The 22,456-nt window shown below is 36.9% G+C and overlaps 1 protein-coding gene across 2 annotated transcripts in view; it reads right to left on the bottom strand.

The window, feature by feature from the left end:
- The window catches only part of LOC147832293 (uncharacterized), a 112,122-nt gene that overhangs the window by 64,650 nt on the left and 25,016 nt on the right, over window positions 1–22,456 (bottom strand). Inside the window, exon 2 of one of the 2 annotated variants that reach the window (XR_015518735.1) lies at window positions 5,253–5,346. The exons of the other annotated variant lie outside the window; for it this stretch is intronic. The gene's annotated coding sequence lies outside the window, so the exon portion shown is untranslated. The remainder of the gene's footprint in view (window positions 1–5,252; window positions 5,347–22,456) is intronic. 2 annotated transcript variants of the gene reach the window in all.

Raw genomic sequence — 22,456 nt, 5'->3', positions numbered from 1 at the left:
CTATGGACAACAACATTTATCAGTGATAATAACACGAGGTTTGAATAGTTCAAAACATAACAATTTATTAGTCAGGTAAATGTATTATGCCAATTCAATCAGTCAATTCATAAACGATCAATACAAAACATCAAATTATCAAAGATAAATCCAAGATTAAAAGATGCATTCCTGACTTTTTACATAACGTGTAAATTTTACATAACGTGGAGCTTAAGCTCCACGTTATGGGCTGATCTGGGTAGGCAGAATCGCCCTGAGTCCTTCTTAGGCCTTACATTAAATAATCCAAGAATTCCCTCAAGGAAGGGGGTGTGAATGTATAACAAAAGGCATTCACACTTAGTGTCACACCCCTCACAGTGGATCAAAAGATGCCTGAAGTTATATATTTATTGTTCTGATTATGTCTATTTCTGAGAGAATGAGACCATTGTACCAATCGCACTGAGACATTTCAAATGATATCAAACATGATAATTAAAGTCAGTTTGGTTAATCTAAAACATTCAAACATTGAAATGACCATATGCGTGAGTTGGGGGATGAAGCTGAGTCTCAGCATAGTCAGATGCAAATGCAGCAGGAACTGTTTTTTCCCGCATTCCTCCCTGGTGGGTTGTGAAGTCACCAGTCTCTGTTTTCAGCTCATGTTTTGAATTGTCAAAGATATCAGAATATTTGTAATATTTCAATTCTTACACATGAAACAGAAATTGGGAGGAAAAGGGTTGCTAATATTCAGGAGGGCTAATAATTCTGACTTCAAGTGTATACATACAGTTATTTTCCACCGTGCAAAGGAAAGAGAAATAAATACAATATAATAAAAATATTAAACAAACTGTGATTTAAGCATCTTCACGGTAAGAAAAACACTTTAGCTACAGCAGTCCTTCAGTCAAGACTAGTGAGGGATTTTCTAGTTGTTTGATTTATAATCATAGAAACAGGCGGCAGCAGGAATATTTCTCGCTGTCTCTTTGGTTTCTCTTTCACGTGTCTTTTGATTCTCAACTTGTTTATTACACAAATGAGGGTTAATATAAATAATCACTAAACACCGCGTTGTGACACCTATTTGACCATTAAAATGCTCACGTTAATGACTTTAGATGTCTGCGCTCCTCTGCTCGTCTCAGAGTGCGAATGAGCGAATGCTGACCGACCGCATGATTCTGACTGAGTGTGCTTGCTGCACACACACATAAGCACGCGCTCGTTCGCGCTTTTAAGAGCAACACGTGTACAACTGAAAATGTGGCGGTATATGATGCAATAATCGTTTATCTCGATTAATGCTTTTTTATAGTCGTTTGAAATCGAAATCGGATTTTCGATTAATTGTACAGCCTATATTATAGTGGAGCATTTTTATGCCTTTTTCTACCTCAACACTTATCCTCTCCCGCGCCCCCCTTGTGAACTCTGGCGCCCCCCTTAGGGGTGCGCGGACCCCAGGTTGGGAACCACTGATCTATAGACATGTGAAGAGTTCAGATGCAAAAACCTCTAAATCCATCAGACCTCTTTTCTTGCAAATGAGTATTTTCTATCAGGCTCCTCTGATTAAGTTTAGATGTATTATTTTTATGTAACAAAAAGGTTATTAGCTAGTAAATAATATATATATATATATATATATATATATATATATATATATATATATATATATATATATATATATATATATATATTATTTTATTTATTTATTTTATTTTATTTTTTTCTTTAAAAAAGTAACTTTAGACAATTCTTTGTTTTTTAACATGGTAGATTTTCTTTTGTGTCCAAACTAGCTAAACCCACTTCTGCTTTTTATGCAAAACCCTCTAAATCCACCTATTGGAACAAGACAGTGTAACTAGTTGAATATAAAGATGCCATTAGAAATTATTTTACCAAACATAAAACACATTACACAAGTCACCTAAAATTAAAAATATATAAATCTGCCAAGTAAGTGGCAGTTCATTGCGCTGTGATAATCCGGGGGAAAAGCTGAAGGAAAATGAATGAATGAAATTTGTAAAGTAAGTGCATTAATAACATTAAAACTGACATGAATTAAATCTTAACAATCTGTTGTCATTTCTGATATTTGGGATTTAGATTTAATGCAAAATGTAATGCTTTACGATCACCAGCGATCGTAACTCTTAAGAACGCTGGATCTCACTCACAATACTTGTGGACTACAAATCTGCCATTTCTTTACTACAGTTTCATACATGCACTTTGCTTACAAACACACACACATGCTTCCTCATTCCTCATTCATGTCAAAGACTGATTACACACACTATTTAAGCAGCACACACACTCACTTCCATTGCCAAGAATTGTAAGCTGTTAAGTGACACTACAACGCGTTTTCCTTGGTCTGCCTTTGCTATGTTTTTAAACCATTGCTTTGTTTTGTTTGTTTAATCCTGTTTGCTGCCTGTCTCTGACCAACTGCCTGCCTATTGACTACGATTCTGGATTGCCCTCACACATCTGTTTGCTCCTGTATTGACCACTGCTTGCCTGACCATTCTAATAAACCTGCATGTGGACCCTCACCCCTGTTGTCAGTGTCACATGCCGGGTTACATAATGCAACTAAGCTTGGTTCAAATAATTCATTCATTCATTTTCTTGTCGGCTTAGTCCCTTTAATAATGTGGGGTCGCCACAGCGGTTTGAACCAAGTCCAGCAAGTTTTTACGCAGCGGATGGCCTTCCAGCCACAACCCATCTCTGGGAAACATCCACACATACACACACACACACTCATACACTACGGACAACTTAGCCTACCCAATTCACATGTACCGCATGTCTTTGGACTGTGGGGGAAACCGGAGTACCCGGAGGAAACCCATGCGAACGCAGGGAGAACATGCAAACTCCACACAGAAACACCAACTGAGCCGAGGATCGAACCAGCGACCCATCGACCTTCTTGCTGTGAGGCGAACTGCGCCACTGCGTCGCCGGTTCAAATAATGTAGTGTAAAAACATTGTGAAACATCAATATCTGTGCATTGTCCATTAATATAAACAGCTTGTAGACTTACTTGTATTATAAAGTAATACAAATTATGTATAATTTTATACATTATATTTATCTTTTAAAAAATAGATTAAATTAGCAAATAAAACACAAGGTAGACCTACTGGGCAAAAAGAGGATGCCTCTCAGACACTTTTAAAAGCTGTCATTCATTCATTCTCACCATACTTAAGGTATTGGTTGTTTATCCTCATAGCATACTTGTAGGATAGAAGAACGACATCTTAACTCATCTTTTGTGAAATGGCGTTGCAGTTTAATGTAAAGTATAGTATAACATGTTAAAATAAACAAATAAAAAACTCAAAACTTCAAAAAGATCACCTACAACTTCACTGAGCAATAGACGCAGTCCGTCACGTTTTTGGGTCCCTTTAAAATATTTCAGTTGTGTTACGATGTTTTAACGAGTGTCGTGAGAAAATGTAGCATGTTTTCGTAAATTGTTTGCATTGTGAGAAAATGCTGAAAGTTTTACTGATTTGTTTGTGCTGTGAGAAAATGCAGCGTGTTTGTTAAAATTGTGTTTGCGTAGTGAGGATTTGCAGCATGTGTGCTGTCAAACGGATGAAGATCTTTCTTAATCTTTCTGCTGCCGTTTTTGTGTAATTGCATGTGTTTTCTTTCGGCCACCGTACCATTGCCTGCATGTCACGGTTTATTCTTTATTTAGCCTTCCTTTATTATTATTTTCGTGATTTGTGTTGTGGTGGAGATTGTTTTATTAATTGCAATTTCTTTTCTTTTCTTTGAGGCTGGCTCCGCCTTGCACCTGCCGCTAATTCAACTTGTCGCCTTTATAAGCGGAAGCTGAGTGTGTGTCGGGGTGGCTCTTGATTTCCAGCGCGTCTGACTGATCCTCGCGATCTTGTCTCTCTTTGGAGAGTATGACCCGTACTTGCTGAGAATCTCTCCGTATCTTGCCCTGATGAAGAAGGTCCGAACTTCTGTGCGCGTCTTGTGCAGCCGCTGCTGAGGAGCCATGCTGGTGTTGTGCCGTTTCTTTGATCTATGTTTTTTTTTATCAATATTTTCTTTATAATATATGTTTTTGTTTGTTAGTCAAAGCAATTGCTTTGACTTGGTTATTGTTTGATTAATGATTTATATTTCTGTTGCCACCTTAATTAGATAGGACACGTATCTTCTGGTCTCTAAATAAATAGAGAATTGTAATTCTGGTTTCTGTGTCCTTTTATGTTGCTAACCCCTTCCCTAGACGAGCCTTAAAAAACTGGGGTTCGTAACATGCATGACATCTCTTTAAATAAACTGCATGTGGACCCTCACGTCCATTGTCATCCGTTACAGTATAACGATTCCATATCAAGCCAACATAATAAAAGGGTTTTGAGCATCAAATCATAAGTTTTCAAACTATTTCTGAAATATTTTAGCAAGCTTTGTATTTGCAGGAATAAATGACATTTTAAAACATTATTATATTATTTATAGATATTATAAATTGCAATGTTTTCACTATTGCACAATATTTTTTTCCAAAAAAATGAATTGCAGAATTGAAGCATCACATTTACAGGACATTTATATATTCTTTTTTAAGAGTGGCTTGTACAACAAAGACAAGACAGCTTGAGACAAGAAAATATATTTCTACACGCTGATAAAAAAAAGTTGTTGTAGTGACACCAAAAAGAGCGAATACAAATGTTTTACAACAACAGATCACAGCAGTATTGGATATGGCACTGTACTGAATCACTTGAGCCAGGATGGATGACTACAGCACGCGTGTCAACAGGAAGAGCAAGGCAGTCTGGGTAAAAGCTAGTGTTCAGCCAGGATAAGACGCTAATCATCTCTCTCTCTGTATCTGCTGCTCGCATGGAACCATGGCGTGTTTTTCTGCCGAGGTGGGATAATACTGAAGGATTCAGATGAATGGTTGGAAGGGGGTTGATTAAGCCATTTCATCAGCCTATTGTGATACTGCACTGACAGCCCTAAGAGCTTATTGCTGCGAAGCCTTGTTATTAAGTTCCTCCAGATAAGTCTAAGTGTCGGTGACTGGCGTTTTGCATTATTTGCTGGCTTTCGCTGTGCTGATGAGTTACTGTAATGGTTCGGGTCACTGTGTCATTTCAGTTACTCGCACGTCTGTCAGGCTAAAATGACATTTATATGTTTAATGCCCGCCTCTGAGGAAATATTTAAAAGAAACTGGTTACTTACGGGAGGTAGGACTGCTGGCGGGTACAATATAGTTGGCAGCGACCCATCGTTTAATAGCAGCTTCTCCGTTTTCCAGGACTGGCTCAAAATAATGCTGAAATATGTAACAGATAAACATGTGTATCAGTTTTTTCAGCGGTGAAAAAAGTGAACCCAGGTGAAAAAGAAAAGCTCTTAAATATATTACAAATGTATTTGAAATGTAGATAGCTTGGTAAAATCACAATTAGCACAAATAACATATTTACTTAAAGTGCATTCTAAATGTGTTGGTTTGCATTTTAATGTATTTATTATAAAGTAAACTACAACTACATTGGTAAAAAAAAGCATTTTAATGTATTTACAGAGAACATACACACAAAACATACTTAAAAAAATTTGTAACATGTATAACATTGTGAAACACCAAAGTGCCAATTTGAGTGTTTTTAAAGTATATGTATGTTATTTGTAATTGTTTTAGACATAATGAAACATATTTTGGTCACACTTTACAATAAGGTTCATTAGTTAATGTTAATTAATGCATTTACTAACATGAACAAACAATGAACAATACATTTACTACTGTATTTGTTAATATTAATAGACCTTAGTTAATGAAAATACAGTAGTTCATTGTTAACTCATGGTGCATTAACTAATGTTAACAAGCATGGCCTTGGATGTTAATAATGCATTAGTAAATGTTCAATTATGATTAATAAATGCTGTACATGTGTTGGTTATGATAAGTTCATGTTAGTAAGTGCATTAACTAATGAACCTTATTGTAAAGTGTAACCCATATTTTAAATACTGCAAATGAGCACGTGCTTTAGCCTGTATTTAAAGATATTTGACTTCACCCTGTTATAATATGTTAATTGTCAATTGAGAAAGTTGAAAATGACAGTTTTCAAGCATTCAAAAACTGTGCAGTTATTTGTGTTTGTATTGTACTTTTACTGCCTATTTTTTATATAGTTAAAATTCATTCTTCTGAATGATTTTGTTGATTATTCTTGAAATAAAGTAGGTCTTGAAGTACTCTGCAAATGTATAGTATAGTATAGTATAGTATAGTATAGTATAGTATAGTATAGTACAGTATAGTACAGTAAAATACAGTACAGTACAGTATAGTATAGGATAGTATAGTATAGTAATAACACATTATGTGAAACTTAGAATATTTTTCAACTGGACCTAAAATGTACTTTAACTAGTTTTAAAATGCACTTCAGCAATGCTTAAATTTTATTTCATCTGAACTCAAAGTATACTTCAACCGGGCTTATTTTTTACTTGAGTTGGTTTTAAAACAGCAATAATGTGAAAGAGATTTAATATGTATTAAATAGATCATAAATCTTACCAATTTATGAGTGAGTGCATATTCTGTGCTTCTGAATGGCTGTATTTAAATTTCTGTCGTGTTTCGTCTGGTGCAAACAGCCAAATTGCTCATCACTGCGTATTTCTTCACATAGTGTGTCGTTAGAACATGGTGTTGCGATGCTCGCCTGCTCACCTAATATTTACGTTCATAATATTTTTATTATTTGCTAATTAATAACCACCTCTTGTGGAACTCTGAATCTGCGTATCATTTCGGGTCTGTTACTGTCTACCGGAGGTCGCATTTTTGGTCGCGGGCGCATGCTTTGAGAATAGTTTTGACTGAATGAATAAAATATGCTGTTTTCCATGAAGGCAACCCAAGGTGCTGAAATATAATTGGCTAAACTGGCATTGGGTGGGTTAAAACTAAAACAAAGACAGCGTTCCAGCAAGTAGTACACATTTTTAAAGCAGAATAACTGACTTCAGCATTTTTTTTTTTTAGTTAAACAAGTCTGTTTACTTAGCATGTTTCTTAAATATCTGCAAATATATTGTGGTAATTTTTATGCTTTAGAAGAGTCAAAAACTTGCATACAGCTCCTTTAAAATCTAAACAATTAAATAACTACAGAACAACACTGCTGTGGGTGGAATGAGACACGTATGAGACTGGAACAGTGCTGTTATAGTGAGAAGAATATGCACAGCTTTCACGCAATCAGATTTGACCAACCAGAAAGAACTGTTGTTAAATAAATAAACATACTTTATTCACAAAAATTGGCAGCAAAGTCATTATAAAAATTGCAAAACTTTTATTTATCATTATCATTTATCAGCTATTTCTATTCATCAAATATTACTAATTTTTTGTAAGTTTAAACTAAGTTTATAATAGTTTAAATAGAAATTAAGCAGCATAACCTTTTTTAACAATTAAATAACTTAGCCAAGAATTATATTTTTAAATATATTAAAATACGACTGTCACCGACTCGGCCCCAGTCATTCCCCTCGCTGGCCAGCAGACGTCATCATCACCGGACTATTGACATTACGTCATCCTCACAGACTGATTGGCATACACCTGCAGCACATTCCCCAATCACTCTCCACACACATAGAAGCAGCACACACAGTCTTGTTCTGCCCCGGCTAACACTACTGAGCGTTCTCATCCTTGCCTGCTTTCCCGTTGTGATCTTGCTTTGTTTACTTACCCAATCCTGTCTGCTGCCTGCCTTGTACCTCAGCCTGAATTCCGACTTTGATCCTCGCCGCCTGCCTTGAACTCTAGCCTGCCTTACCGACTCTGATACTAGCCGCCTGCCTCTGACCCATGCCTGCATACTCATTCTGTGTTTACCTGCCGCCAGCCCAACAACGATATACTACTGTGTTTGATGTAAGTTTGCGCACGCACAACATCTGTGTGCTATTTGTTATTAAACTGTTTTTAATAAAAATACTGCAAATGGATCCCTCTGTGTCAGCCACTTCGTTACAACAACACAGTTCTTTTAAGTGATTATTTTCCCCTCTATATAGAACCTTTTGTGGTATGAACAGATTAATTTTTTTCCTTCATTTTCTTTCGGCTCAGTCCATTTATTAATCTAGGGTCGCCACAGCGGAATGAACCGCCAACTTATCCAGCATATGTTTTACGCAGCAGATGCCCTTCCAGCTGCAACCCATCACTGGGAAACATCCATACACTCATTCAAACGCATACACTGAAGACAACTTTTTAGCTTAACCAACAACCTATACTACATCTTTGGACTTGAGGGGGAAACCGCGGAGCACCCAGAGGAAACCCACACAAACACGGGGAGAACATGCAAACTCCATACAGAAACGCCATCTGACCCGGCTGGGCTCGAACCAGTGACTGTCTTGCTGTGAGACGATTGTGCTACCCACTGCGCCACCGTGTTGCCCGAACAGATTTTAATAGATGGTAAAGGTTCTTCATGTAACCTTTGATGCCAACAAAAGACCTTTATTTTTTACACTGAATGTCAAATGCGAGCTGATATAGGTGGTCATATGTAAATCTGCTCATGGATGTGACATTAATATTAATTCTGCTGCATAAATCTCCACAACCAGTCTCTGTTGGTGAGAAAAAAAAGCTTTGCTTTACAAATGCCAGAGCATGTCTACATGCAACAGGAAACTTTTTTTTTATTTCAAAAGATCCAGAAACATCCTGTTTTCTAAGATATGGCTGCTCTATTGGGTGAAATTCACTTCTATAAAAGACATATCTGAACCTGACATTAATGGAGATGATGAAACAGATGAAGCAACAGGGATCAGTGCTCATGTCACTTCTTTCATGAGCAATGACACACACACATACACATACACACACACACACACACGCACTGCCAAAATGTGGAACAGCATCAAATTAAGGATAGAAGGCTTGTTTGAGGAATAGCTGGCTTTGATAGGGAACATCCCACAGATGAAATCACAAGGAGGAAAGATTGCAGCCTCTGCCAGAATATCTGCGCTTCAGAAGTGAAAATAGAGCAGCACTGATTGATTATTTTAAAGAGAAGTAGAGATAAAGATGTAAATTAACTTTGAACATGTTCATACACACTTACAGAGGAACACAGATCTTTCTGGCATGCCTCCCCAAGCTCCGGCAAAATATAGGACAAACACAGAGAGCGTAGACTCCGTTTGTGACTTCGACATTTGTGTTTAGAAGTTTGTTACATTTTATGCATCGCCTCGGTTTCCGTCGAGTCCCTTATGCAAGCTAAAGATGAGCGCTGCCATTCAAATGTTTTCTAATATTCAGGTCAAATTAAAAAACAATATGAATTCTCTCATGGCACAAATTCAAACAGGAAACACCGTTCGTTTTCATTCACTAGTTGTTTTTATACGTGTCAGCCTCATACGGAATAAGACCCGACCAATGCACTTAATGCAATCTTACAAAGGCAGAGTGAAGCTTTAAATTCTCAAATCAATACAATGTCCAATGTGCTGAAAAGCAATAGATATATTTAATGATGAGACACTATCATGCTGAACACTCAAGCCATTTTTAACAATGTAAGCACCCCAAATTTGTCAGTTGTTAAACGCAAGCAATTGGAAGAAAGTGAGTCAAAGGTTTAATACCAAACTATGTGCCATTTTAAAAAAGTAAAATAAACCTCCTTAGGTTGATGATCATTAAGCAAAACAATTAGGATATAGTTAACTAAATTATGAATGTGTTGAGGTTGTTTAAATTTGACTCTTTTTTTTTTATCTAAAAAAAAAATCAGTTCCAGTGTAATTGAAATCACTGTAAAAATCACAGCAAAACACTTAACCACCATTAAAAATCCTTTAACAGCTTAAAGTTTGTTCATTTTGTTTTTGTTTATGTGTTAAATTTTCATTATGGGGGCAGCACAGGGGCTCAGTGGTTAGGATTGTTACCTCACAGCAAGAAGGTCGCTGGTTCGAGTCCCAGCTGGGTCAGTTGGCATTTCTGTGTTCTCCCCGTGTTGGTGTGGGTTTCCTCCTGGTGCTCCGGTTTCTTGCACAGTCCAAAGACATGCGGTACAGGAGAATTGAATAAACTAAATTGTCCTTAGTGTATGTGTGTGAATGAGTGTGTATAGGGGTTAATACATCTGCTGAGTAAAACATATGCTGGATAAGTTGGCGGTTTATTTCGCTGTGGCGACCCCTGATTAATAAAGGGACTTAGCCAAAGGAAAATTAATTAATTTTATCATGGAGTATTTATTTATTTATTTTTTTGTAGCAAAAGGGTTAATAACTTGACATATATATTGAGTCTGGAACATGTAAGTGTGTGCATTGGTCATGTAATTATGGGTTATGAGTTATCCTGTTACATTCTGTCACACACACACACACACACAAACACAGTTTTGCAAACATTACACTATCCTCAAACTAATGTAAATAAATATCTACAAAAGTCATTTCATTAAACAGTTAAAATAATTTCAACATTCCTTTAATTTTATTCAATTATTTTTGTCATTTTGTTTGTTTGTTTTTTCAATTATTTTTGTTACTATAGCTGCTTTAGTTTTATCTTAAACTAAATAAAGTTTAAAAAGTTTAGAAATATATTTCTATATTTCCATGACTGTTCTTGAATGGCCCAGCCAGAGCCCTGACTTAAACCCATTTGAGCATCTCTGCAGAGACTCTAGAAAAGTGCTGTCCATCAACAGTTACCATCCAACCTGACAGAACTGGAAAGGATCTGCAAAAAGGAACAGCTGACAATCCCCAAATCCAGGTGTAAAAACTTCTTTCTTTTCCAAAAAGGCTGTGTTAGATCAAATGGGGGCTTCCACTAACTACTGAGCAAAGGGTCTGAATACTTAGGACCATGTGATATTTCATTCATTTATTCATTTTCTTTTTAGCTTAGTCCCTTTATTTATCAGGGGTCACCACACCGGAATGAACCACCAACTCATCCAGCATATGTTTCGCACCGCCCTTCCAGCTGCAACCCAGCACTGGGTAACACCCATACACTTCCATTCACACACATACTACGACACCCTGAGGAAACCCACGCGAACACAGGGAGAACATGCAAACTCCACACAAAAACGCTAACTACACCAGCCAAGGTCGAACCAGCGACCTTCTTGCTGAGGTGAGAGCAGTACCCACTGTGCCACCGTGCTGCCCTGTGAAATTTCAGTTTTCCTTTTTCAATAAATCTGCAAAAATGTCACAAATTCTTCGTTTTTCTGTCAATATGGCGTGCTGTGTGTACATTAATGGGGAAAAAATTACCTTAAATAATTTAAAATGATTTTAGCAAACGGCTGCAATATAACAATTTTTTGAAAACATTAAGGGGTGTGTGTGTGTGTGTGTATTTGTTTGTTTGTTTGTTTTTTCTTTACATGTTTAAGTTATTTTTAATTTTAAGTAACAGATTATTTAAAATTAGCATTTCATTAATTGAGGCTTTAGAGTAGTTATGGCTAAGTTTAGCTAAGTATAATAACAATATGCAATGAACAAAACAATCTGCTAAGCAACAAGTTGTACAATGCAATAATATTGCAGTAAATCTTATAACGAAGAGAACGCTGCATTACGCAACTGACAAATAAATCAAGTTATTAAAAAAATTGTTGTAATAATAATCGATAAAAGACTATTGATGCTAAATGATCACAAAAACAATTACAAAGTGGCTGTGAGGAACTAAAAAAAGATTCCTGATGATTCCCTAGAGAAAATTGATTGGTTTGAGATGAACACGTCCTTAAGATCTCCCTAATGTGACCCTTGACTTTACTGTATAACGATGTTAATGGATTACAGCACTATGGTGCATTTTAGGAGCAAAAGTGTCAATTGCGTTGACTTTCCCTTGTCCAGGGTTCACAAAGGAGAAACTCAATCTAGCATCCAGGCCTGCAGACATCTGTCTGAGGAGAACAGCTGGATAGAAGCCAAATATAATGTTGATTAGAGCCTTCGGATGTGCAGAAGTGATTTCTAATAGCTGTCAGCATCCATTTTTCAGTCAGTCTGAAACACGCTGTCAATCATAGACAGCAGGATAGTAGTTGGCAATCAGTTTGACCAGCTTGATGCTTGGCTGTTTGTTCAATCTAAAGTAATCACGCTCATAAATTAACTTCGTGTCACACCTGACAATGGTGGGCGAATAAAATGTAGTGGCGTATGACACAATAACCTGAAGTGATTGCCCAAAACCTCTATTAAAATCCACATTTGGTCCATTGTCAGTGTGTTTTATAGCTGTTTTCCTCATGTGTCGCAGAAAAACATTCATTCATTCATTTTTCTTTGGCTTAGTCCTTTTATTCATAAGGGGTTGCCAACAGCGGAATGAACCACCAACTTATCCAGCATATGTTTTACACAGCGGATGCCCTTCCAGCTGCAACCCAGTACTGGGAAACATCTATGCTCACTTATCCACACACATACACTCCTTCCAATTTAACTTATTCAATTCACCTGTACAGCATGTCTTTGGACTGTGGGGAAAACAGGAGCACATGGAGGAAACCCACGGGAAAATAAGATATTTTGTTTTTCCTTAATCCTAATTTGTAATAATTTACTCTGATGTTGAACCGTTATTGTGTACAAACTTCATGTACAGTTTTTATGTTGTGGGTCAAAAAGTCTGCAATTCCGTGTAAAAATCATCACTAAAAATCATAATAAATTGACAGTAAACAATTAACTTTAATCTGTATATATAAATGAACTGCATAAAAATGCATGGTAAAACTAATCCATGAACAGTATTTAATAGGAATATGCTACACCTAATTATAAAACTTATTTGTAAATTCATAATCCTTAACCTACTTGTAAATTAAAACAAAATGTATAATTCAAAAATCCAAATGGGTACAAGTAACCCCAAAAAACAAAATAATAAAAGGGTTTTTTAAAAAAAAGTTCTATGTGAGTTCGATATTATTTGGTCTCACAATAAGAGTTCATTAGTTAACTAACTCTTATTTTTAAGAATGCTATTAAGAATCAATAAGAATGCATTCAAATAATCAAATTCGGAAAATGCAGCGCATACATAGTAAATATACATTTCTGAAGATTACAAGTTATGTATCCAGAAGAACGTATTGCTGCATTTCGTCATTAAAACGAACGCTACGAGGCGGTACGACATCATTCCTTTTCGTGCTCACCAGCTGACTGCTTACCTCCATTTGGACGGCTTTCACAGTTACCAGTTTGTCCAGTTAGCTCACTATATGTACATCTGCGGACTTGAGACGCGGAGAGAAGTTGACCACGACAACGGAGTTCGAGTCTAGTGAAGAGCGGTTCCAGAAAGCAGGTAAGACAAAAATAGAAGAAAAACAATGAAACAAACAAGCAAACAACAGTGTGAAAATGTGGAAAATCTGAAAACGTGGTAAAAATCAGGCGAGGGCCTATCTTATCTGGATTGCTTTTTAAAACTGTCGGTCGGATTTAGAGAAGTGGGCGGGTGGGGCAATCGGTGCTTTTGAAAACACTCTTGGTTGGGTTTAGGGAAGAAGGAGGGTGGGTCAGTCGAACATTCCGTCAAAAAGCGAAAACAAAAACTGCAAAAAAAAACGCAGCTCATGCGACGTATTTGGCACTCTCAAGAAATGTATATAGAGGTACGTTTTCAGAATGAGCCAGGGTTAAATAATTTCCTTGTTGAGCATAAGTGACTTCAAAAACATTAAAAGGCCTAACCAACCCCAAACTTCTGAATGCTTTTAGGGCAACTATAAAAACCTTAACCTGCTCTTGCACTGTTAACTCTAATCCAGCATACAAAAAATAGGTCACGCTTTACAATAAGGTTCATTAGTTAATGTTAATTAATGCGTTTACTAACATGAACAAACAATGAACAATACATTTACTACTGTCTTTGTTCATGTTAGTTAATGAAAATACAGTAGTTCAGTGTTAGTTCATGTTAACTCATGGTGCATTAACATTAATGTTAACAAGCATGGACTTGAATGTTAATAATGCATTAATAAATGTTCAGTTATGATTAATAAATGCTCTACATGTGTTGTTCATGATTAGTTCATGTTAGTAAATGCATTAACTAATGAACCTCATTGTAAAGTGTTACCAAAAAATAAATTAAAAAACAGGTCTCCATGTGCCAGTTTGCAGGCAGATGCTACAGCTCCCATCTTACAACAAACAGCAGATAAGGACAAAATGATCTATAACATCTGAACCCTAACCATAACAAAATACTAAAAAAAGCACAGGCTCAACATAAATACAATGTGCTATTGCATTGAAAATGTAAAATTTCAAGTAAAACAAGTTGTGTGTGTGTGTGTGTGTGTGGCGCTCACTCAGCATGTTTCTCGCCGGGAAGCAGCACAGAGCTGACAGGACCTGCGAGGTACATCTGAGGCGATCAGTGTTTCTCTGGTGAAACAAATGCCGGGACAGCTGTTCCAGCTGGCTGAGTAAAGCTGACCTCAGACTGCACGCTCCGGAGGTGGATCTGTGGAACGCTATCAGAGATTCAAGGTGTTTGAAGCTGCAGCCAGAAGCAGCAGTGTGTGTGTGTGTGTGTGTGTGTGTGTGTGTGAGAGAGAGAGATCCAGGCTTATCTCTTGTCTGTTGACTATTGTGTGACGTTGTAAAGTGGTTCTGAACTGACTCGGAGAATAAGCCGACAGCGAATAAACAAAGCAAGGTGAGTTAGTCAGTGGAATGTTCGGATACGGTAAATCCATGCGACAATGAAACAGCCCTTTACACAGACGCACAAAATGACGCCATAAATTGTAGTTGGCCTTGGATAACCCTTTCTAACACATTTCTAAAAGGGACAGTGACAATGTTAATGTTGTGCAGTTCTTTGCATAACACCAAATAAACACCACAAAACAACTTAACAGTACTTTGATTTGTGATCGAATAAGCTTTATAAGGCTGTTTATAAGAAGGCAAGTCAGCACCTCAGTCTCCTCCGCAAGTTGAGAAGTTTTAATGTTAGTCCACAGATTTTAAACAAGGCATATAGATCATTAATTGAGAGAGTTCTCACATATAATATTGTTTCATGGTTTGGTAACACAACTCTTAACAGGAAAAGAAAGTATCGCAAATTATCAATCAGAAAAATAAGATAACTGGTTACAAACAACATTCGATGTAGATTTTATTCGACTCATTCATAGAAAAAACAGCAAATGCGATTTTTAAAGATAATACACATCACCTTTACTCAGCTTTTGAAGTGCTACCATCAGGACGCAGGTTTAGAATTCCTAAAGCCTGAAGAAATGCTCATAAAAAGTCATTTATCCCAATCCTTTATCTCCATTATATAATGTTAGTGTTTTTGTTTATTTTGTTCATATGCATTTTATATTTATGCATAATATATCTATTTAACGATGTCTCTATTAGTGTTTCTTAATTATGCTTGAATGATTTTAAACTTTATTGGGGGGGGGGGGGGGGGGGGGGGGGTTGCATTTTAACATCTGTCCAGAGACAACAGATGAAAAATAGCCTTCTGGCTAATTCTGATGCATTTGCAGCAATGCTAATCAATGTACACAGTCCCGGCCAAATAAAGAAATTAAATAAAAAAATCCAATGTCAAAAACTAATCATCTCATAATTTATAATCACATTATTTTTTAAAGGGTGCCAAAGATTTTGAAATTCTCCTTTGTGAGGGTCTACTCTTTTCTGATTGGCCCAGATTGTTGTTATAGGTTTACCACTTGAAGCACATGTCAGAACCTAAACACCATGTCTGAATTTTAGTTTTTAAAAGGTTGCTAAATCCTCAGCAGTTTACAACACTGCAGGCTACTAATGGTGGTGTAATTTTACTATATCAATTTAAGCCTGGGTCTAAAGATGAAATATTAAAAAAACAAGTTGATCAACTAAAACTTCCGTCACAAGCACATTGACCGAGACTTTTCTCAGTGGTAAGTTATACCAGACCAGAATAGACTTTTTCATTTAGGAGACAATTGTTTTATTTGTTTTGTTTAATGCTAGTCTAAGACAGTGGTTCCCAAAGTGGGGGTCGCAGGACAATGACAGGGGGTCGCTTGGTGATTTCCAAAAGTCAAAATTGTTTTATTAAACTATTAGAATGACCACAGTTTATCCATAATTCACACAAGATAAAAACAGTAGTTAATAGTGAAACCTTAACCTATAAGAACAACATCATGCAAAATGAAAATAAAAAATTATTTCAATAGTTTTTTTCATAGGATTGATGCGTTTACGTTAAATTAACGACACAGCAATAGCGTCAACTGCAGCAGATTGATTTTATAGCACCAGGTTAAAATTTCTGACACCTTTATTGCAGTCAAATACATTAAAAATAAATACAGGCCACAACTGAACATTGAGAATGATCTTTAAATGGTGATCTCCAACTTTAAACTAAGAATAGACCTGTGCTGAAAACATTGTGTCCACCAGTCTTTTTTTGTGAGGTTAATATCAAATTAAATCAAATGACTATAAAAATGATATGGTTGTTAGACTGTTGCACTTTTTTTGTGTTGTCAATATGATCGCGTTTATATAGGCCTATTGTTGTGAAAATACATCAGTGTTATTGATTTGTCACAAGATGCACAAAATTGTGCAGACATTTTACATTCTTATACTAATTTACATTCTACATTTTACTAGTACATTAAATATTAACTGTCGAACATGGTGTAAAGAAGCATAAAGTATGACTTTTATTGTTTGGGGCAAAAAATAAAGCGTTTTAAAACATGCCTAAAAGAACATTTATAAGAGCTTTTATGAAGCAATTTAATACTCACAGCTAATGTCACAAGCATGTTCTTAGTCCTAACAAAAATACTTATACAGTGCAAATGGGCAAATAATGCTGACTAAAGAGTAAAAACCAGAAAGAGTAGAGGAAAAAATACGTCAAAGCATTGGACCTGCATATCAGCTCTTGCAGTATAAATGCAGCCAAGCTGTGCAAATAGGGATTTGTTCAGACATTACAGACAGTGCACAAGGCTAAGCAACCATATAGACAATTCCAGGTAAAGTTTTGTTAATGAATTCCTCCTACACAAAGGGCTGATCAGATTGTGCAATGAGAAATAGAAGCAGGTTATAATGTCAGAATAAAGCTGCTTCTCCAAGTGGCGTGTGTAGGATTTCATGTCAATATGCTAAAAGCTACGATCAATTCTATACAGAAATGGAATTCAAACTAATGGAATAAACTGTCTGTACAAAAAAAAGCAGTCACTGTGGTGGTATCTTTATACTCCTAAAGGGCAACTACGCAACCAAGCTTATTGCAAATACATGTCTCAGTCTACCTTTTTGTGAAACATAAAATATGTTGCACTTTCATTAACCTTTCGTTACATGTTTCAGATGAAAAATCTCCTAGAAGGCGCTGTCTACATTTTTGAGAATCTGAAATCTGTTACTTGGGGTGTATTTGATTGCGTTTCAGATACATGCCTTTCTCATACATGTCCAAGAGAAGGCTCTTCCCAGAACCCAACTTATATTGTTTTCAAAAGCAAACAGAAGAAAGTTTTACCTTGATTTTTCATTGCTTTTACATCTTTTGTGAAACTGAGCTTCACCTGACTGGAACTCGAGCAGCATACAAAGGGAGCTACTTGGCAAACCGACCACGGCAGAAAAATGTACAAATGTACATACATTTGTTAGGCAAATGTATTTGATTACATATCATACAGAGATGATTTGCAAAATGTATATGGTGTAAATAATCCTTTATCCATTGATAATATCTTGATAATTGCTCACATCAATTACTGACCCTACCATATAAATGTTGTATAAAAAATCTATAATCTCACCAGAACAGGGCAACCTTTTTCATCAGTCTGATCTTCTGCTGCTGTAGCTCACCTGCTTCAAGTTTCAATGTACTTCTACGGTACCTATACCTCACTTGTAACAAGTGTTGGGAAAAGTTACTTTTGAAAGTGATACATTTAAATATCGAGTTACTCCCCCAAACTTTGAGTTACTCCCTCCTCATTATTAAGTAGTTTTGTAATTAACAATGCACTGTACAACATACACCTTTATTTAAATTTAAAAAACACATAAAAAAATAATAATTCAGGGTTTTCTTCTGATAACTTCCTGACCCCAGAGTTACACATGCTGTATATACAAATAAATGAAATAAAATGTTTACAGTAATGTGTTTTAGGGCTGCACAATATTGGGAAATGCATACATTGCAATGTTTACATTTTTGACAAATTGTCACAAGATAACTTGTGATTGATTGGGATGATTTTGTAAGGGAGTGCATAAAATATAAATAATAAACAAATTACAAGCAGAGATAAATAAAGTAGAGCAAATATAGAAATGAAGCAGTCTAAAAGAATACAGGTACAGAAATAATCAAATGTACAATAAAGCTGTATATTCCTTATTGTGCAAATAAATAATAATGATTAATCTCTGTTAAAGCTACAAACGTAACAATGCCTTGCGCCCAAAAGCTTTAAACTTGCTTAAAATGATTACACAGGCCTTAAAAGCAAAAGCAACTGATAAACATTCACTTTATTATGTTTAAACTGAAACGCCTACAAAATTTGTATGTGTTCTGAAATGTACCTGGTCAACCAAATCAAATCAAATCAAATCACTTTTATTGTCACATCATCAGCAGCACATGTGCTATGATGAGTGAAAAGCTTAGGTGCTGGCTCCAGACAGTACAAAATACAGATGTAAAAGCAGATTTATTTATACAAATACAACGACAGTGCAAAATACAGACAGTGCAAAAACAGCGAAAGCGCGGTGCATGCTACATATTGATGGTGTGCAGTGAGGGGTATGGAAGAGTCTGTGTGAGGTGTGTTAAGTGTTCATCAGCCTGATAGTCTGAGGGAAGAAGCTTTCCTTCAGCCGGCTGGTGCGTGATCGGATGCTGCAGAACCGTCTGCCTGAGGGTAGCAGAGAGAAAAGTCTATGGCTTGGGTGGTTAGAGTCGCTGATGATTCTCTTGGCTTTCCTCATGCACTGCCTGGTGTAGATGTCCTGGAGGGAGGTAAGCTCACCTCCTACAACGCGTCCAGCAGTTCGCACAATCCTATGTAGGCCTTTGCAATTGCTGCTGGTGCTATTTCCATACCAGGTAGTGATACAGCCAGGGCCGGCGCGTACATAGAGGCGACCTAGGCGGCCGCCTAGGGCGGCAGAATAGAGAGGGCGGCATCCGAACACCTCCCGCACCACCCGCGACCGCAGTTATACCCGCGCCTAGGGCGGCAAAGAGAGCGGCATCGGAGCACCTCGCGCACCACCTGCGTTCGCAGTTATATCCGCCTCTAGGGCGGCAGAATAGAGAGGGCGACATCCGAACATCTCCCGCACCACCCGCGTCTGCAGTTATACCCGCGCCTAGGGCGGCAGAATAGGGTTCTTTACTTTGATAACCAGTCATTTTCGTTTACACTTTCGGTTTGAGGGTGGCGTGATCGTCCTTTGCCTAGAGCGGCAGTTCAGCTACCTCCGGCCCTGGATACAGCCAGACAGGATGCTCTCCACAGTGCAGGTGTAGAAGGAGCGGAGGATGTGGGAGCTCATTCCAAACCTCCTGAGACGCCCGAGGAAGAAGAGGCGTTGTTGTGCCTTCCTCAACACTGCGTCTGTGTGAGCAGTCCATGTCAAATCCTCAGCGATGTGGACTCCAAGAAACTTAAAAGAGCTGGCTCTCTCCACTGGTGTTCTGTTGATGGTGATGGGGTGTGTTCTTTCTTCTCTCTCCTGAAATCCACCACCAGCTCCTTGGTTTCGCTGATGTTGAGTGAGAGGTGGTTTTCCTTACACCACTGTTCCTCTCTGTAGGCCGTCTCATCATTATCTGTGATTAGGCCCAACACCGTTGTGTCATCAGCAAATTTAACAATGACGTTGGAGCTGTGTTTGGCTGTACAATCATGTGTGTACGGGTTGTACAGGAGTAGGCTGAGAAATATAAACTTGACTCCACATTGCAAGTCCTGCAATGTGATTTTAGGTATTCACACATTGCGATATCGATGCTAAAATGATATATTTTGCAGCCCTAATATGTTTACTATTTATGTACTTTTGTCTTATTAGTTACATAAAATCACTGTCCATTAAGACAATTCTCTTTTCCTTTTCGTCAATGTATTCAAAATAATCAGCAGAATACTTTGATTGCTCTAATATTACTCTAATATTATTACTGATTCTTTTATAGAAATCTATTACTTATTACATAGAAAAGCTATATTTTTGTGTAACTCACCTTACTTGTAATGAGTTACCCCCAACACTGCATGCAACTATGTTGGCTTTACAAAAAAAGTTTTATTTTCTGGTTAGAGCAACAGGACAGATTGTCCTGTTGAGCACAGAAGAAACTGCCAAATAATTCCCTGTGAGGAGAAATTGCTGTAATATTTTTGAAGTTAACTGGCCTGGTGCACTGAGACAATATATCAAACTTCCTTGTACAAGTCCAGGGACTGAGCATTAATTACGACTCCATCTCTGTCAATGAAATGCCAAGCTGGTCATATTGGAGAACGTTTAAAGGAAAAAAACAAAGCATGTGCGCATTCAGAAATCTGTGATTTGGGTCAGGGGCTGGCAACAAGCCTGGTTGTAATGCCATTGTGGCTCTCAGGAGCAGCTGTTCAATGGTGAGTAATTTGACAGCAGGTTGGATTTTGTTTTGTGGAGATAACAACAGGCTGTGAAGATGATTATGGTGCACAGACTGAAACCGCCGCTACACGCTGGTAGTCCTGTGGGTTTTTACTTGAGGCGCAAACTCTCGGTGCAGAATGGAGTGCTCAGAAATTGTCCAAGACCACTGACGGGAAAACACAAGATAGGCAGATTCTACTTCTGCACTCAAGCATGTTCAAGGTGCTTGAACATCTTGTTTAATTAATGTCGAACTTAAGCAAGGCAGGGAGAAACGTGGCTGTGGCAAGCATCAGTTTTTGCAAATAGTTCTATATAGGGTTTTAAACAAATAGCAAAAAGTTGGCTTGTACAGTTTTTGCTATAGCCAGGAATGATATATTAATTCATACAGATGGTCTATCTGTGCAGATGCTATAAAGAAGCAAATAATTATAATAATGACTAAAATACCATTTTGAACCGTATTGAAATTGAACCAGATCTTAAAGGGATTGTTCACACAAAAATAAAAATTCTGAAGTGTTTCCAAACCTTTATGAGATTATGAGTATCTACTGAACACAAAATAAAAAGTTAGAAAACTGTCACCATTGACTTTCATAGTAGGAAAAATGATTATATGAGTAAATGGTTAAAGGTTTCCAACATTCTTCAAAAGATTTTCTTTCAAAGTCGACAGAAATAAGAAACAGGTTTGAGACAAGTCAAAGGTAAGTAAATCATGAAAAAAAAATCCAGATTTTGGCACTTAAGTCAACTCATTTGACTTAAAAACTATGAACTTATAATAACTGTGAATTATTGTAAACATTAACATCACAATGTTGTGGGGGTGTCTATCCCAACCTGCCACAGGTAAAATCTAGCCACATTTTGGGGGGGTTAGCGGGTGTTAATGTCAAGCCCTGATTAAATGCATTATCTGAAAGATGAATAAACTTTCTTTCATTTGATATTGCTATGATAGGAAAATATTTGGCTGATATTCAAACTATTTGAAAATCTGGAATCTGAGAAATAAAAAAAACTAACCAAAATAATAAGAAAATGCCTTTCACTTCAAATCAAAATCAAAAATTGACTTTTAATATATTTACAGTAGGACATTTACAAACAAATATCCTTATGGAACATAATCTTTACTTAATTTCCTAATGTTTTTAGTCATTAAAAAATTTAGAATTTTGCTAATGCCACAAACCACTTTAATATAAAATTTGCGGTCCAGACTCTCCAGAGTCTCAAATCTGAGTTTTTTTTCAATGGTCCAACACCAGCTAAACACCCTCTGGCTCAGCCTGGCTGCTATATTAGCCACACCCCAAACATTCACTATTGGTCAAGCTGAAAATAGATTGACAGATTTGAGTATAGCACTCTAAATGTTTACATGGCACCCTGGTGGCTTAATATTTATATATTTGCAGGGAAAAAAACCTATGCATGACATGCTAGTAGCAGTCCATAAACAATAATCTGGATGAATTTTTTTCAGCCAACAAATATTACATACTTTACCTTTAAATGAATGATCTCATCCTCCAACAATGTACTGAACATTAAAGAGCGATTTAAAAGCTTCAACAGACACAAATGACGTTATCAGCTCTATTACCAGTGCA

This window comes from Danio rerio, chromosome 20, assembly GCF_052040795.2.
Source record: "Danio rerio strain M-AB ecotype USA chromosome 20, GRCz13ab, whole genome shotgun sequence".
Taxonomy (NCBI): domain Eukaryota; kingdom Metazoa; phylum Chordata; class Actinopteri; order Cypriniformes; family Danionidae; genus Danio; species Danio rerio.
Note: the sequence above shows the minus strand (reverse complement) of the source record. Positions and strands in the feature narration are given on the sequence as shown.